At 46.8% G+C, this 18,999-nt stretch overlaps 1 protein-coding gene across 1 annotated transcript in view; it reads right to left on the bottom strand.

Moving 5' to 3' along the window:
- DLEC1 (DLEC1 cilia and flagella associated protein) overlaps positions 1-18,999 on the bottom strand; it is a 535,808-nt gene that overhangs the window by 266,429 nt on the left and 250,380 nt on the right. The gene's annotated exons all lie outside the window — the stretch shown is intronic.

Raw genomic sequence — 18,999 nt, 5'->3', positions numbered from 1 at the left:
CCATATGCTCGAATCCTATTCTCAAATGTGTATACATTTTGCCACTGTGAATTAGAAAATGAATTGTACCAAAGATTGTCATGTTTAGTACACATTCTGTTTTATGTGCCCATTCCCAAATAAAAAATGGAAACTCTCATTGACAAAGCTGATAGGCCTGACTCTTGTACGGTGCACAGAGATACACACAACGTAACATGCACGCTTATTCACACAGACCACACATACATTCATATGCAGACCCAGCAACATACACACAGACACTCACCAGCAAACCAAAAGGCACCTCGCACAAAACACTCCATGAGACCTTCATGCAGCACGACTAAAAGACACACCCTCATCACAACATGAAGACCAACTGATACGCAGGCTTCTAAGCGTGCAGACTCACAGATACCCGTGCACTCACACCATCAGGTCTACTTGCAACCATGTGCCTAGATCATCAGACATGTACTCACATGGAACCCAGATCATAAGATATACAGGCTCTCCTGTCCTTCTGGTGAGGTAGTCGTAACTGAGGTGGAGAAAGTAGTGGAGTTCCTACTCCCATTTAATCAATGGTCTCATCTTGGAAATCCCCCCAAACCCACACCAATGGGTGATGCAAAACTTGTATTTCCATACCAAACCAATTCTTTCTTCTTTGTCATGAATATATGTGTGTAACAGAAGTGCTAGGACACAAGTTTTAAAGTAGTTATGCACTTTCCAAAACAGTTGACATAACATAACAATATAGTGCACTCTCCATTGCATCCTTCGCCTCTTTAGCATACTATGCAGCCCTCTCATAAAATACCTCCTCTCCTTATAACTTCCATAGATCACATTTAGGGTTGCTGCATCATCCCATGGTGATTGCTTAACAAGATCCAGTCCTAGGCCTAGGAAATTCATTCAAGAGCGTTAGTTAAAATGAAGCAAACTAAGAACACAGTTTCAAATTCCGCTACTTTGTTAAATAAAACCCAGGACTAAAAATAGGGTGTGTATCACTAAGATTTTGCTGTGAATAAGAATGTTTTACTTTTGTAGTACTCGTGGTTTACTACTAAATTGTAAGAGTAACAAGCATTTGCAATGCAATGGGTCTCACATGTACTCGAGTTAGAGCTATTATTGTTGTAAACTCCTAACTGGACTTTTCTTTCCACATAAATTGAAAATGAAAAGTAATAGTTTCAAATAAGCGAGCTGATTCAAAGAGCCACGGCATCAGTGTAAAGCAGCACACAAAAGGAAAAAGAAGTTTGCTCGCAGTCCAATGTATCACCAAAAGTGCAATTAGCCATGTAACAGGGGCGATGTCCAAGGCGGCAACTAAACCGCTCCAAGGAGGGACAAACAGAAAGCATTTACCAACTAAAATAAAGGATTTTTGAAGGGGAAGCCCAAGAACGAGTGATAGTGATGGGTGTGCGGTGGGCGTAGTTAAAAGCCCAGATACATACCAACACGTCGGAAAAGCAGCGCTGCCAAAGAGCTCTTGTTTTTCAACATTGTTCTCATAGACTTGTTTTGGGAACCCAGTCCCTGGAAGTTCCCGCTAGGCACTAGGGTACTTGGCTATTCCATTCCCACAGACATAAACTCGGACTCCCATTCCATTGTTCTTCTTCAGAGGGGGCCTAGAGGAGTGATATGCAGTGTTCAGCAACCTTGGGCTCTGCTGCAGAAGCCTTGGCTCCTACAGTGTACAAGGTGGCTCTATGAGCTGACTCGAGTCATACTTCAGTCACAGAATATGCAAGATACTCCTAGTGTCCTATCGAATTGTTCTGAATTTTTAAAGACCCATTAGATCCTGTTGTAAACGAACTACATAACAGCATTGAAAAAATACAAAAGTCCCCGAAGAATTTTGAAACAGGTGACCCCATTACATGTATCCTTGGCCAGGTATCCCCTGTGGCTTTTGTTTTGGGCAACCATTTGATGAGCCTCTAATCCCTAATTAATTACCAAACTGGATGTTAGGCAATGTATGTTAGCCCTTGCTGAATCCTGAGAGGGAAGGCCCCACTTGATCTTCCCTACCTTTGGCCTAGAGTGGTAGCCACCTACGCCCCCTCACACCTAACCCTGGCTGGTGACAGCTGATAAATGGCTGATGTAGTGTTAGGTGTACTTGGGGTGTTGCCTGCTAACCTCTTAGTCTAAACTGTGTTCCTGAGGCTTGAAGTTGACAGGGGCCCAATAACTTTTTTTTTTACTAAATATAATACTTGCAGACATATATGTACAGCTACGGCTGTTGTGATCCTTCACAAGCATTATTGTGTAGAATTATGTAAACAGCTTTGTGAGCAAGCAGAGGGATCAGGAAGGTGGAACAAACCCCTCCATTATGGCGGCCCACCGCTCCACCACTGCTAATCCACTCCTCTCAATATAATTGAGCACCACAGCCCAGCTCTCCATCGCCAGAAACCAGAGGGAACTGTAGCCCGATGTCCAGGAAAACAGCCTCTCAGGAGGCACGATTGCCCCTACCCATTACAGCTTTGCTGGTGGTCTAGGGTCCAAACACACCACCCAAACTCTGCAGCCATCAACCCAGTCCCACACTGCAGGGGATCAGCTGGAAGAGAGTATAGCTGAAGTGTAGGGAAATATGTTTCCTTGGACCCTTGCTACACGAATATTTGCCAACTTTCCATCTTTAAAAAAATGCCCTATCTAGTAAGTAAAGAATGCGTGGATTCACACATCCCACTTAACAACCACCTCGCTAATAGAGGAAATGGGAAAAAAGTTATTGTACACATTACTGTGGGCAGAGTCACTAACTATTCACAAAAAAAAGCTGAGATACCATATGCACGATAGGGCAGGAAGCCTACAGACATCTGCGCTGTGTGACCTTGGCCTGTCCTGGAATGACCAAAAACCTCCTTCTGCATCATGTACGGTATGAGAGCAAACCTACTGACCTCTGTACAGTATGACCTGAACCCTGACCCGAGTACAATAACACTGAAAACCTTCATCTAAATGCAGAAAAGGCGAGCCATGATGACAAATTACTCCAATACAAAGTGAGCTCATAGTGTATCCTTGATACCGTCTAAAATTTTGCGGCCAATTATCAGTGGAGTTATGGCACGCAATCCACCAAACGTTTCTAACTACTTTGACATTACAGTATAGGCGCAAGAAACTATTTTTTCAAAAGCACTCCTTGAAAGCTCGACACAATGGTGCACGTCCTGACATGCACTGAAATATAGATTTTAGGTCACTATAGTAAGTGGCCCAAAGTTTGGATTAGAAGTTTAGGTATAACATGGATATCCCAATGAACAAAACTGTGCTCAAACCACACTGATCTATGGAATGAACAAACCTAACAAAATGAAGAATGACACCCAGGAAGACAACACGCGCACATGGAATAAACAGCCTCGTTTTCAATGAAAGAGAAGAGCTTTTTTCAAGAGCTTTAATGTTCTCTTAAGGTGAGCAGATACGTCAACATATAGAGTATTTGACGCAGAACCTAAACTCGCAGAAAGTGCACATTGGAAAGCAGGGAAGCGAACGCACCTCGAAGCAGTCCATGTCACCTCATGAACATGTTTTAGGATCTGGAAGGTACCCGTGTCGCTTGCTCACTCAGTCAGAGGCCTCTCGGCTGACACTGCCAACGAGAAAGAAACTGTGATAGAGGAAGGGGGGAGATCTGCGGAAAAATTCAGCATGGTTAGCCTAAGCTGCCAAAGAAAATCCAACAAGGAACAGGCAACTGGATATGACACTCTGCAGCATAACCCTAAATGAAATTAACCGATTGCAGACGCTGTTTCGCGAGAGAAAGACTGTAGAGCTAGAGTACGAACGAACCAAAAACAGAAAGAAGGAAGCCCACAGCAAGTCATAAAGATACTTCGAAAATGTCCGACAATTAGGGAGGTCGCGTAACTGTAAAAAAAAAAAAACAAGCATTTAAAATGCACTACGGTCTCACATTTGTCGGAGTTACAGCTGTTCGCAGTTGTAAACTCCCAACCGGATTGTTCTTCCATTAAAACAAAAAAAACAGCGCGATCACGCTGCTACAGTTCACACGTAATAATACCTATCAACAGAGAAAAAGTAGTCCACAAACGGTAGCGAGCCTCGCATGTTTTCTGAACTTGGTCGCTGCGCTCGAGGAGGGCTAACCACCGGTAAAGGCATGACCTATGCGTGCCTTCCGCTAATCAAAAGAAGTGGATTCTAACAGCCAATGAAAGACACTGATGTGACGTCAACGGGGCTCCGAGCCCTTTTCTGATACCTAAAGCGTCTCGCTAGCGATACGCATGCGACGCAGGCTCGACCCTAAAAAGGGTCGGATTCAGTGGCTTAACATAGGCCCCCGTGGTGTTGGGGGGGGGGGTCCCCCAAGCGAGTACCCTGGCCTGACAGCTCCTGAGTGAATCTAGAAGGGGGGCCCTTCAGGTACCTTGCAGGGGAGGCCCCTAATGTTACGCCACTGTGTCAGATTGGGATCACAATTAGGCTCGGGCACTCCCCAAAAAAGTGGCCTACACTACTGGATTATCCCTTTCAAGAATTACAATTTGGCTAGTCTCATTGGGCTTATTTTTTAGAGAAATGTTTGATATATTAAATATTTTAAAGCTTGAAGAGCCAGTAACATTGGTATAGTTAGAAACTCTGAATTTTGGCTCCGCCAGCAGGAGAAATAAATTGGACCAAGGCCAATGGCAGAATTTTTTCCTCTGACCAGTAAACACTTTAAACAGTAAACGTAAGGCAAAAGCACATGAACGTGTTCGAAAACTGCCTTAATGATCAGTGACTGATTGTTAAACTAAACGAAGGTAGAGAAGCCATGTTAAGAAGGGATACGGACCTTTTATATAAAAAGTCCTCTTTTATTATCTGCCTTTGCAGAATCTGGCCGGTGATTACTTTTTTAATGTACTTTCATATAATGGAAGGTGGCCTATAGACTTTGGAGGAATTTACATGAGAAGCAGTTATACTAAATAAGATCAAGGTATTTTTTATTTTAGGAAGGGATATTAAGTAGTATGCCCACAATCACAGGATGTTGTGCTGACGTCGGGACTCGAATCTAGTTCCCCAGTTCCAACGTTGGCAGCTCTGACCATAGCGCTACATCATATGTTTTCCCCTTTGGGAAAGGTGGCCTCACAGCGAGGCCTATGCAAACACCCGCCCCCCTCCACTGAGGCCTATAGATGCTGGGGCCGGGGTGACAACATCTTGACCGTAGAAAGGCCGCTTCTGTAACACCCCCCTCGCCCCCCTGACCCCACCCCCCCAGCACCCCCCCTCCCAGTTCGATGGAGGGGGTAAGGAAGAAAAGCACACCGCTGCCCCAGGGGGACTTAGGTGAGAATGTCCCAAGAAAATCACTTGGCCTCCCCAGCAAGGCACCTCCATTTTCGCACACTCTGTCCACCATGGCCTGCACGTGATGGCCCTGCGGGGATGACACTGCTTCTGGGCCGGGCCAGCCACACAAGGCAGGAGGGCCGAGGTGAGAATACCTCTAAAGCCAGAGCAAACCCTGTCCCTAGCCTCAGTTTGAAAGCATGGCAAGAGAGTGGCTATGGTGCTGGCACCACATTACAGTGGCCTAGTGTAGGCTGGGGAAGACAGTTAAGGCCTGATTTAAATTTCGGCTGAAGGGTTACTCCGTCACAACAGTGATGCATTTCCTATCCGCCAAATTATAAATCCCATTATTTCCTTTGGGATTTATATTTGGGCGGATGGCATATCCATCACCATTGTGACAGAGTAACCCGTCTGCCGAAATCTAAATCAGGCCCTAAGTCTCTGTGGGAAAGCTTAGAGACCCTAACAAACACAGCCCACAAGTGACCCTCAAACACCAGCCCATTGCCCAAAGCATGACTACGCACCTTCCCAATTCGACCCTAGAAGTAAGTCAGGACTAGTCCTGCCAATCCCTTTGAATACAATAGTGAATCACGAACACTACATGAGTAAATCATTAAAAAAAAAAAATTCAGATGGCACCTGGCATTCGTCTACAAAGTGATCTGCCACCCCCAGAGCACAATGAGCATACACCCATTAGTAAAATGTACTAAATTAAGGGCCTAGTTAGGCACTCCCCGAATCTTAGGGCCGTCGAGTATCAAGGGTATTCTTGTTTCCACCTCATGCCATTTCCTCCACTACTGTCCACTCCTAGTCCCTCTATCTCACTCTTCCAGGTTATTTTTCTTCCCTGCTTTCTCGCTTTGTCACTGTATTTCCATGTTTTTCTTCCTCCTTATTTCCCCCTTTTTACAAAAAAACGTTTTTTTTATTGTTTTACTTAACTCACAACATACCACCTTCAATTGTACATTAATGTTGTGAACCTCGATATATTCCCATTTGCACAGTAAGGTCAAACGTACATACAGCAAATGATTAAGAAGCATTATTAGGATTTCAAACATATTATCTACATACCACTGTCAATTGCTTCGCCAATTAAATCTGCTCTCTCCTTGTTTGGCCCACCAACACAAATGTCTTCTTTCCCTAAGGCTGGCTCGTGGGACTTTTGGGCCTCCCAGTCTAAACTGTATAATTCTCTCCAGGCCCCCACATATCTAAGAATTTCCCAGGGCAACCTCTTACTTCATACACCACTCTATCTGCCTCCATGCAGTGGGTCATGACTATCATTCTCTATTATTTAATTGGGATTGTTGGAGTCCCCTATCCCATGGCTATGTCCCAATTCACCTGGATAAATCCTAGTATGCAGAAAAGCTGTTGTTTCAGGGATAGGTCTACATCACTCAGTATCTCCAGTACGAGAAACTGTGGGGTGTCAGAACTGAGGCCTCCAGGACTGCGGCGAGTTCAGAAATTACCTCCAGACAGATTGTCTGTAACTGAGGGTATTCACATATCGTGTGGAAGAAGGCACCCACTATACTTCCCCATCTCAGGCATTTAGAGGACTGTGCTCTGCCAATCTTAAATCGTCTGCTCCTGAGGTTGAATAAATATGCAGGCCTGTTGTTTATGAGTGTGCGGTAAGTGTTGGAAACAGCCTTATTGGTCATCTCTTCCAGCAATATTCAGTTCTCAATAGGGGTGCTATCATCTAAGGTCTTCCATGCATTGGTCTCGCTTCTCCCATAGGTATTCTGAAAATTTGGGAAGGGTCTAGTTCGCACTCCTGTAAGTCTCAGAATTACTTAATCTCCTTTCCTCGTACTAGATCTCTAAGATGGGAGATACCAACCAGGTCCCATTGTTTAAAACCTGCCAGTTTGTAAAGCTCTCTCAACATGTTGCCCTCCCACAGGAGAGAAAGGTGGAAGAATCTTACCCAGCCACACCACATAGTTTGTGGCCTTACCCCAGGCTTCCAGAGAGGCCTTGGTTGCCGGTAGTAAACCTGATGTAAATGGCTTGCCATATATGTAGTGTGTGTTCACCTCCATCATAAACCTCTCTGGTCACGTTGCCAGATCATTTCAGGGAACAAAACCTCATCTTTTACCTCCTGTAGCTGGGAGGCCCAGTAGCATGACCTGATGTCTTGCAAGAAAATACCCTCATTATATAACAGTCTTTGTAGCTTTCTAATGGTACCTGAGGGATTCTGCCATCCCAGAGAAGAATTTGAAGTGTACCATGCATTTTGTCAAAGAAAACATCTGGAATGTGCTACAGAGCATTGTGGAGTACATGTGGAAACTTGGCAGAGTAATTATCTTGAATAAGAAGGCGTTACCTATGAGCAGAAGCCTTCTCCATCTATTAACATCAATCTGGAACTCTCATTAGATCAACTCCAGGTTTCTCTTGAGGAACCAAAATTGGCACAATGTAATCTCAATATCTATGTAGCAGAATCCCTCAGTCGAAACTTTAATCTCTGTCGGGACCGGGATCATGTCACTCCACCTTCCCAATTTATAAAATATAGATTTGTACCAGTTGATCTTATTACCTCAGGAGTGGCAGTTTTCAGGGAAGAACATGGTTCCTTCCTCTTTATCAGAATGTCTGGCTGCATACAGGGCCTGATAGATTTGGGTGAATGCTTCTTTAATCTTCTTATTTATTTCAGTCCAGAATCCATAAATCCCCATGATTTCTCCCACTTATCTAGCTGCTTCCTCCAATGTACTCAGCCTGGCCAACAGGCCATGCCTAGTACCCCACTTTGTATACCTTCCTCTATATTGATAGAGACAATTTTTTTGGTACATCGTGAGTCACTATGTGGCCTGCGGTGCCCAGGGCTTCCAGGCAGCAAAGTGCCACTTGGTCTCCTGTGCCTGTGTGCAGTTTTTTCACCCTCCCTGATCTCTTGTGCAGTTGGAATCATGTCTTCCTTTTCCCACCTTTTCTTACGGGCTCCGAAATTTTGGGCCTTGTCACAGTGAAGCGTCTTGTAGGCATCCCAGAGCACAATCGGGGAGAGCAATGAATCTTTATTGTCTTCAAAGTACAGTTGCCAGCTATCCAGACATCAGCAACCCCTCTGTTCAAAGAATCTAATTCCTAGTGTCACTCTGAGTGGGGCATGGTCCGAGATCCCCCACGGCAGTTACTCAGCTTTTATTTTGTTGGAGCATTCTACCATCGGAACAAACACATAATCTAATCAGGAGAAAGTCTTATTGACTTCACTTCCAGAGTGTGGAATATTTATCTCCCCACACATCTAGGAGGCCCCGCACATATGTAAATTGTGCCAGTGGGAAGAGGGATTAGGAAAGAATCACTCCTGGGGAAGCCCTGTCAAGTATCCTATATAACATAGCTGAAGTCTCCGCCTATAATAGCAGCTTCAGATTCTAGGAGCATGGCTCACAGCATATCCAGCACTTACTCTTGGAGTTTAGGTAGTGTGTACACGCTAATAGTAAGTATAGATTTTCAACTCCAGGAGCCCAGGACCCCTGCGACTCTACCTAGCGAGTCCAGCCAGGTTTTCTCAAACTGAAATGTATTTTTTTCTCGCCAGCATCACGACTCCCCTTGTCCTCCCGCATACCCAGCATGCACCAGGGCCACGCATTGACCCCTTTTTGGGCACACACAATGGTTCTTTGCGGGTTGCATCTCTTGCAGTAATACCAGGTGTTAGATTTTTGAGTTTATGCAGGGTCACCCCCAATCTATTTGCCTCCTGCCTCCTATTTGTTCTGACCTGTTGCTGTTGGCTTTTGAACTCTGAGCACTTTACCACTGCTAACCAGTGCACACCTTTTTAATCACAGGGATTGAGACTTAATCCTTCAACATGTGAGATCTCGGGGGTCCCTTAACTATGAGGGTAAGCTTAGCCTCATATTTCCGGATTAGACAAGGAAAGTGCAGGAACTCCGGAAGGACTTCCAAGGGGTTAAAAGAAAGCTCAGAGACAATAACATCAAATACAGTCTCCTTTTCTCGGCTAAACTGAGGATACAATATCAGCACATTTTTGGGAAACTCCACAGGAGGCGATCAACTGGATGGAAACTCAAGGTCTCACAGGGAGAGCATGCTCCTGATTGGCAAGGGCCTAGGAGAGACAGGACCCGACGGCCTGCCTGCACTTTTCAGGCTCCCAGGGGAGGAAATAGTGCTCTGGCATTGCATGGGACCCACAAAACAATGGGGGCTGAGAAGGCAACACTTGCTTTGGATAGGGATCTGAAATCTACCCCCAACCTCTTCTTCCCTCGACTCACCTTGCAGATACTGAAAACTCAGAATGTTTGGCCATATGACAGTGTGACAAGATGATTGGACCTTCCGGTGCCCCCACTGAGGATGGAACTCCTATATGTCCATCTGGTCCAGGTCCCGCTGTTAGGGGAGACAGAGATCCATACAAACCCTTTTCCTTTTAATACAATTCCTGGTGATATATACCCAGTTGGGCATTCCATGGAGGCGGCAAGAGACTGATAGTTCGGGACGGGACAGTTCAGGACCAGGATGCCCCAGATTTGCTGAGCCTAAGTTGGGCTCGTAACGAAGGGTCACTGGAGGTCCTGAACATATTCTTTATTACCACGTGTTCCAATACTGTATACATCAGTTTTGTTCTATTTCCGGGGGGGATACGTTGGGTGAGGTTTCTGACCCTCTTGGTGACTGGGTACTAGGAGGGTTTTGTGGCCACTACCTATGGGTGGGGGGGATCAGGGGGAGGGACAGGAGTTGTCACCCCCAGGACTGTTCAGAGATTATAATAGATGTTTTTGTTTGTTGTGCGTTATATTTGTTGTTACCACCAGACCTGCCATAGTGCGAATTCCAATCTACCGGGGTGAATGCTCCCGCTGAGAAAGGTTGGTACCCCTGGGCCTACCTGGGTTCCCCGTGATAAAGGGATAGTACACTACCGAATACTTCATACATGACAGGAACGGATTATTAAATTTTGACTTGGAATGTACAGGGGGTTAATAACCCTACTAAACGAAACAGGGTCTACGCTTTCCTGAAGTGTTATGGGGTGGCTATAGCTCTCCTACAAGAGACACACCTTTTGGGGCAATGTATTAAATACTTACAGAGAAGATGGTGAGGTCAAGTCTTTGCCACCTCCTATTCAGGCTGTGCAAGGGGAGTGCTTATTTGGGTGGCCCCGGGAGTCCCCTTCAGGGTCTTCAGGTCATGGATTGACGAACAGGGTAGATATGTCCTACTGAACAGTTCATTAGATGCTCAACAGTTTTGTGTGGTCAATTTGTATGGTCCAAATACTGATGATGGGGAATTCCTGGGATCCATCGTGGGTACGGCTCAGATCTCACCCACCACTGAACTAATTATGGCAGGTGACTTTAATTGCGTGCTTGATGGCAATATGGATAGATCACCCCCTAAACTTCACACTAAGCTTCGTTTGACTGCCTCCCTCCACCCGTGAGCCTATTCATACTATTCCCCTCCAACGATGACTCATAGCCGTTTAGACAATATGTTGAGTACAGCTTTGTCTGATCAATCCATAACACACATACATTACCTGGCACAGAATCTCTCAGACCACTCCCCCCTCCTTGCTACATATGCACTACAGAGACATCCCCCTAAAGTGCCCTTATGGCGCCTATGACTGGAAACCCTCACGACCACACATTTCGAGAAACTAGTCAGGAAACATAAACACAATATTTCAAGGTGAATAGACACGCCACTCAGAGTCGGGCTAATGAGTGGGATGCCATGAAGATGAAGGGGTCTTTATGTCTACCTCGGTGGGGGTGAGTTGAGTGCTTGAAAAAGAACTGACAGCTGGGAGCTGGAGAAACTGGAGTCCAGGCCTCCTGTAGTCCCAGAGCTTAGAGTGCAATGGGAACAATTGCAAGGTAAGCTGCATGAGTGCTGGCTCCAACTCGAGAATCATAATAGAACAGCAGCTCGTAAACCATGGAACCTAGAGGGGGACAAGACCAGGAGGATGTTGGCTCATTTAATCCAGGCAGAAAAATCTCTTGAGCCCATATTATCTATCCGGGATTGGGGGGGCGGGAGGTCTATACTCAACATGCCATCAATGACGTTTATTTAGACCACCTACGGAAGGTGTACACCCAACCACACACCAATATTGGTGAGGCAGATAGACAAAAGTATTTACACTCTCTACCCCTTGCATCACTCCCAGAATCAGGTCGTAAAAATATTGGAAACCCGATTAGTAAAACTGAAGTGCTGGAGGCCATAGCAGCACTGAAGTCCACCAAGGCACCCGGTAGTGATGATTTACCATCTGAATTTTATAAAGTATTCTCGAGAGTCTTGGTTGAGAGGCTGACAGAGGTGTATGACAAAGCATATATGTAAGGAAATGCCTCCTTGGCATGGTTGCCCCCTGACTTTTTGCCTTTGCTGATGCTATGTTTACAATTGAAAGTGTGCTGAGGCCTGCTAACCAGGCCCCAGCACCAGTGTTCTTTCCCTAACCTGTACTTTTGTATCCACAATTGGCAGACCCTGGCATCCAGATAAGTCCCTTGTAACTGGTACTTCTAGTACCAAGGGCCCTGATGCCAAGGAAGGTCTCTAAGGGCTGCAGCATGTCTTATGCCACCCTGGAGACCTCTCACTCAGCACAGACACCCTGCTTGCCAGCTTGTGTGTGCTAGTGAGGACAAAACGAGTAAGTCGACATGGCACTCCCCTCAGGGTGCCATGCCAGCCTCTCACTGCCTATGCAGTATAGGTAAGACACCCCTCTAGCAGGCCTTACAGCCCTAAGGCAGGGTGCACTATACCATAGGTGAGGGTACCAGTGCATGAGCATGGTACCCCTACAGTGTCTAAACAAAACCTTAGACATTGTAAGTGCAGGGTAGCCATAAGAGTATATGGTCTGGGAGTTTGTCAAACACGAACTCCACAGCACCATAATGGCTACACTGAAAACTGGGAAGTTTGGTATCAAACTTCTCAGCACAATAAATGCACACTGATGCCAGTGTACATTTTATTGTAAAATACACCACAGAGGGCACCTTAGAGGTGCCCCCTGAAACTTAACCGACTATCTGTGTAGGCTGACTAGTTTTAGCAGCCTGCCACAAACCGAGACATGTTGCTGGCCCCATGGGGAGAGTGCCTTTGTCACTCTGAGGCCAGTAACAAAGCCTGCACTGGGTGGAGATGCTAACACCTCCCCCAGGCAGGAATTGTCACACCTGGCGGTGAGCCTCAAAGGCTCACCTCCTTTGTGCCAACCCAGCAGGACACTCCAGCTAGTGGAGTTGCCCGCCCCCTCCGGCCAGGCCCCACTTTTGGCGGCAAGGCCGGAGAAGATAATGAGAAAAACAAGGAGGAGTCACTGGCCAGTCAGGACAGCCCCTAAGGTGTCCTGAGCTGAAGTGACTCTAACTTTTAGAAATCCTCCATCTTGCAGATGGAGGATTCCCCCAATAGGGTTAGGATTGTGACCCCCTCCCCTTGGGAGGAGGCACAAAGAGGGTGTACCCACCCTCAGGGCTAGTAGCCATTGGCTACTAACCCCCCAGACCTAAACACGCCCTTAAATTTAGTATTTAAGGGCTACCCTGAACCCTAGAAAATTAGATTCCTGCAACTACAAGAAGAAGGACTGCCTAGCTGAAAACCCCTGCGGAGGAAGACCAGAAGACGACAACTGCCTTGGCTCCAGAAACTCACCGGCCTGTCTCCTGCCTTCCAAAGATCCTGCTCCAGCGACGCCTTCCAAAGGGACCAGCGACCTCGACATCCTCTGAGGACTGCCCCTGCTTCGAAAAGACAAGAAACTCCCGAGGACAGCGGACCTGCTCCAAGAAAAGCTGCAACTTTGTTTCCAGCAGCTTTAAAGAACCCTGCAAGCTCCCCGCAAGAAGCGTGAGACTTGCAACACTGCACCCGGCGACCCCGACTCGGCTGGTGGCGATCCAACACCTCAGGAGGGACCCCAGGACTACTCTAAGACTGTGAGTACAAAAACCTGTCCCCCCTGAACCCCCACAGCGCCGCCTGCAGAGGGAATCCCGAGGCTTCCCCTGACCGCGACTCTTTGAACCTAAAGTCCCGACGCCTGGGAGAGACCCTGCACCCGCAGCCCCCAGGACCTGAAGGACCGGACTTTCACTGGAGAAGTGACCCCCAGGAGTCCCTCTCCCTTGCCCAAGTGGAGGTTTCCCCGAGGAATCCCCCCCTTGCCTGCCTGCAGCGCTGAAGAGATCCCGAGATCTCTCATAGACTAACATTGAAAACCCGACGCTTGTTTCTACACTGCACCCGGCCGCCCCCGCGCTGTTGAGGGTGAAATTTCTGTGTGGACTTGTGTCCCCCCCGGTGCCCTACAAAACCCCCCTGGTCTGCCCTCCGAAGACGCGGGTACTTACCTGCAAGCAGACCGGAACCGGGGCACCCCCTTCTCTCCATTCTAGCCTATGTGTTTTGGGCACCACTTTGAACTCTGCACCTGACCGGCCCTGAGCTGCTGGTGTGGTGACTTTGGGGTTGCTCTGAACCCCCAGCGGTGGGTTGCCTTGGACCAAGAACTAAGCCCTGTAAGTGTCTTACTTACCTGGTTAACCTAACAAATACTTACCTCCCCTAGGAACTGTGAAAATTGCACTGTGTCCACTTTTAAAACAGCTATCTGTGAATAACTTGAAAAGTATACATGCAATTTTGATGATTTGAAGTTCCTAAAGTACTTACCTGCAACACCTTTCGAATGAGATATTACACGTAGAATTTGAACCTGTGGTTCTTAAAATAAACTAAGAAAAGATATTTTTCTATATAAAAACCTATTGGCTGGATTTGTCTCTGAGTGTGTGTACCTCATTTATTGTCTATGTGTATGTACAACAAATGCTTAACACTACTCCTTGGATAAGCCTACTGCTCGACCACACTACCACAAAATAGAGCATTAGTATTATCTATTTTTACCACTATTTTACCTCTAAGGGGAACCCTTGGACTCTGTGCATGCTATTCCTTACTTTGAAATAGCACATACAGAGCCAACTTCCTACATTGGTGGATCAGCGGTGGGGTACAAGACTTTGCATTTGCTGGACTACTCAGCCAATACCTGATCACACGACAAATTCCAAAATTGTCATTAGAAATTGATTTTTGCAATTTGAAAAGTTTTCTAAATTCTTAAAAGACCTGCTAGGGCCTTGTGTTAGATCCTGTTTAGCATTTCTTTTAGAGTTTAAAAGTTTGTAAAAGTTTGAATTAGATTCTAGAACCAGTTGTAGATTCTTAAAAAGTATTCCAACTTTTAGAAGCAAAATGTCTAGCACAGATGTGACTGTGGTGGAACTCGACACCACACCTTACCTCCATCTTAAGATGAGGGAGCTAAGGTCACTCTGTAAAATAAAGAAAATAACAATGGGCCCCAAACCTACCAAAATACAGCTCCAGGAGCTTTTGGCAGAGTTTGAAAAGGCCAACCCCTCTGAGGGTGGCAACTCAGAAGAAGAGGATAGTGACTTGGAGGAAAATTCCCCCCTACCAATCCTATCTAGGGAGAACAGGGTCCCTCAAACCCTGACTCCAAAAATAATAGTCAGAGATGCTGGTTCCCTCACAGGAGAGACCAACACCTCTGAAATCACTGAGGATAGCCCCAGTGAAGAGGACATCCAGTTAGCCAGGATGGCCAAAAGATTGGCTTTGGAAAGACAGATCCTAGCCATAGAGAGGGAAAGACAAGAGATGGGCCTAGGACCCATCAATGGTGGCAGCAACATAAATAGGGTCAGAGATTCTCCTGACATGTTGAAAATCCCTAAAGGGATTGTAACTAAATATGAAGATGGTGATGACATCACCAAATGGTTCACAGCTTTTGAGAGGGCTTGTGTAACCAGAAAAGTGAACAGATCTCACTGGGGTGCTCTCCTTTGGGAAATGTTCACAGGAAAGTGTAGGGATAGACTCCTCACACTCTCTGGACAAAATGCAGAATCTTATGACCTCATGAAGGGTACCCTGATTGAGGGCTTTGGATTCTCCACTGAGGAGTATAGGATTAGATTCAGGGGGGCTCAAAAATCCTCGAGCCAGACCTGGGTTGACTTTGTAGACTACTCAGTGAAAACACTAGATGGTTGGATTCAAGGCAGTGGTGTAAGTAATTATGATGGGCTGTACAATTTATTTGTGAAAGAACACCTGTTAAGTAATTGTTTCAATGATAAACTGCATCAGCATCTGGTAGACCTAGGACCAATTTCTCCCCAAGAATTGGGAAAGAAAGCGGACCATTGGGTCAAGACAAGGGTGTCCAAGACTTCAACAGGGGGTGACCAAAAGAAAGGGGTCACAAAGACTCCCCAGGGGAAGGGTGATGAGACAACCAAAACTAAAAATAGTAAAGAGTCTTCTACAGGCCCCCAAAAACCTGCACAGGAGGGTGGGCCCAGAGCCTCTTCACAAAACAATGGGTACAAGGGTAAAAACTTTGATCCCAAAAAGGCCTGGTGTCATAGCTGTAAACAGCATGGACACCAAACTGGAGACAAGGCCTGTCCCAAGAAAGGTTCCACTCCAAACTCCCATCCAGGTAACACTGGTATGGCTAGTCTCCAAGTGGGATCAACAGTGTGCCCAGAGCAAATCAGGGTCCACACTGAAGCTACTCTAGTTTCTGAGGGTGGGGTGGATTTAGCCACACTAGCTGTCTGGCCGCCTAACATGCAAAAATACAGACAGCAACTCTTAATTAATGGGACTAGAATAGAGGGCCTGAGGGATACAGGTGCCAGTGTCACCATGGTGACAGAGAAACTGGTTTCCCCTGGCCAATACCTGACTGGAAAAACTTACACAGTCACCAACGCTGACAATCAGAGAAAAGTACATCCCATGGCAATGGTTACTTTAGAATGGGGAGGGGTCAATGGCCTGAAACAGGTGGTGGTCTCCTCAAATATCCCAGTGGACTGTCTGCTTGGAAATGACCTGGAGTCCTCAGCATGGGCTGAGGTAGAACTAAAAACCCATGCAGCAATGCTGGGTATCCCTGAACTGGTGTGTGTGAAAACAAGAGCACAGTGCAAGGCACAGGGTGAACAAGTAGAGCTGGAGTCTGGAAGAATGGCCCAGCCTACCAAGAGGAAAGGAAAGACAGTTGGGAAACCAACTGCAACACAGCAAAAGAAAGGGAACCTCTCTTCTCAGGAAGAAGTTCTGCCCTCTGAGGGAACTGAGCCTTTGGAGCTTGAACCTTATCAGGTTGAGCTCTTAGGCCCAGGGGGACCCTCAAGGGAGGAGCTGTGTAAGGGACAAGAAACCTGTCCCTCTCTTGAAGGCCTTAGGCAGCAAGCTGCTGAAGAGTCCAAAGGCAAGAAAAATGGAACGCATAGGGTCTATTGGGAAGATGGACTCCTGTACACTGAGGCCAGAGACCCCAAACCTGGTGCCACTAGGAGAGTGGTAGTGCCTCAGCTGTTCAGAGAGTTCATCCTAACATTGGCCCATGACATTCCCCTTGCTGGACATTTGGGACAAACCAAGACGTGGGAGAGGTTAGTCAACCACTTCTACTGGCCCAATATGTCCAACATGGTTAAGGAGTTTTGCCTCTCCTGCCCCACCTGTCAAGCCAGTGGTAAGACAGGTGGGCATCCAAAGGCCCCCCTCATTCCACTTCCAGTGGTGGGGGTTCCCTTTGAAAGAGTGGGTGTGGACATAGTTGGTCCACTAGAACCTCCCACAGCCTCAGGAAATATGTATATCCTGGTAGTAGTGGATCATGCTACCAGGTATCCTGAAGCTATTCCCCTTAGGTCGACTACTGCCCCTGCAGTAGCCAAGGCCCTCATTGGTATCTTTACCAGAGTGGGTTTCCCTAAGGAGGTGGTGTCTGACAGAGGTACCAACTTCATGTCAGCATACCTAAAGCACATGTGGAATGAGTGTGGAGTGACTTATAAATTCACTACACCGTACCATCCACAAACTAATGGCTTGGTGGAGAGATTCAACAAGACATTAAAAGGCATGATCATGGGGCTCCCAGAAAAGCTCAAAAGGAGATGGGATGTCCTCTTGCCATGTCTGCTTTTCGCTTACAGAGAGGTGCCACAGAAGGGAGTAGGATTCTCACCCTTTGAACTTCTGTTTGGTCATCCTGTAAGGGGACCACTTGCCCTTGTTAAAGAAGACTGGGAGAGACCTCTCCATGAGCCTAAACAGGACATAGTGGACTATGTACTTGGCCTTCGCTCTAGAATGGCAGAGTACATGGAAAAGGCAACCAAAAACCTTGAGGCCAGCCAACAGCTCCAGAAGTTTTGGTATGACCAAAAGGCTGCACTGGTTGAGTTCCAACCAGGGCAGAAAGTCTGGGTTCTGGAGCCTGTGGCTCCCAGGGCACTCCAGGACAAATGGAGTGGCCCTTACCCAGTACTAGAAAGGAAGAGTCAGGTCACCTACCTGGTGGACCTGGGCACAAGCAGGAGCCCCAAGAGGGTGATCCATGTGAACCGCCTTAAGCTCTTCCATGACAGGGCTGATGTGAATCTGTTGATGGTAACAGATGAGGATCAGGAGGCAGAGAGTGAACCTCTCCCTGATCTTCTGTCATCAGACCCAAAAGATGGCACAGTAGATGGAGTGATCTACTCAGACACCCTCTCTGGCCAACAGCAAGCTGATTGTAGGAGAGTCCTACAACAGTTTCCTGAACTCTTCTCCTTGACCCCTGGTCAGACACACCTGTGTACCCATGATGTGGACACAGGAGACAGCATGCCTGTCAAGAACAAAATCTTTAGACAATCTGACCATGTCAAAGAAAGCATCAAGGTGGAAGTCCACAAGATGCTGGAATTGGGAGTAATTGAGCGCTCTGACAGCCCCTGGGCTAGCCCAGTGGTCTTAGTCCCCAAACCTCACACCAAAGATGGAAAGAAAGAGATGAGGTTTTGTGTGGACTACAGAGGGCTCAATTCTGTCACCAAGACAGATGCCCATCCAATTCCAAGAGCTGATGAGCTCATTGATAAATTAGGTGCTGCCAAATTTCTAAGTACCTTTGACTTGACAGCAGGGTACTGGCAAATAAAAATGGCACCTGGAGCAAAAGAAAAGACAGCATTCTCCACACCTGCCGGGCATTATCAGTTTACTGTTATGCCCTTTGGTTTAAAGAATGCCCCTGCCACCTTCCAAAGGTTGGTGAATCAAGTCCTTGCTGGCTTGGAGTCCTTTAGCACAGCTTATCTTGATGATATTGCTGTCTTTAGCTCCACCTGGCAGGATCACCTGGTCCACCTGAAGAAGGTTTTGAAGGCCCTGCAATCTGCAGGCCTCTCTATCAAGGCATCCAAATGCCAGATAGGGCAGGGAACTGTGGTTTACTTGGGCCACCTTGTAGGTGGAGGCCAAGTTCAGCCACTCCAACCCAAGATCCAGACTATTCTGGACTGGGTAGCTCCAAAAACCCAGACTCAAGTCAGGGCATTCCTTGGCTTGACTGGGTATTACAGGAGGTTTGTGAAGGGATATGGATCCATT

This window comes from Pleurodeles waltl, chromosome 10 (assembly GCF_031143425.1).
Source record: "Pleurodeles waltl isolate 20211129_DDA chromosome 10, aPleWal1.hap1.20221129, whole genome shotgun sequence".
Taxonomy (NCBI): domain Eukaryota; kingdom Metazoa; phylum Chordata; class Amphibia; order Caudata; family Salamandridae; genus Pleurodeles; species Pleurodeles waltl.
Note: the sequence above shows the minus strand (reverse complement) of the source record. Positions and strands in the feature narration are given on the sequence as shown.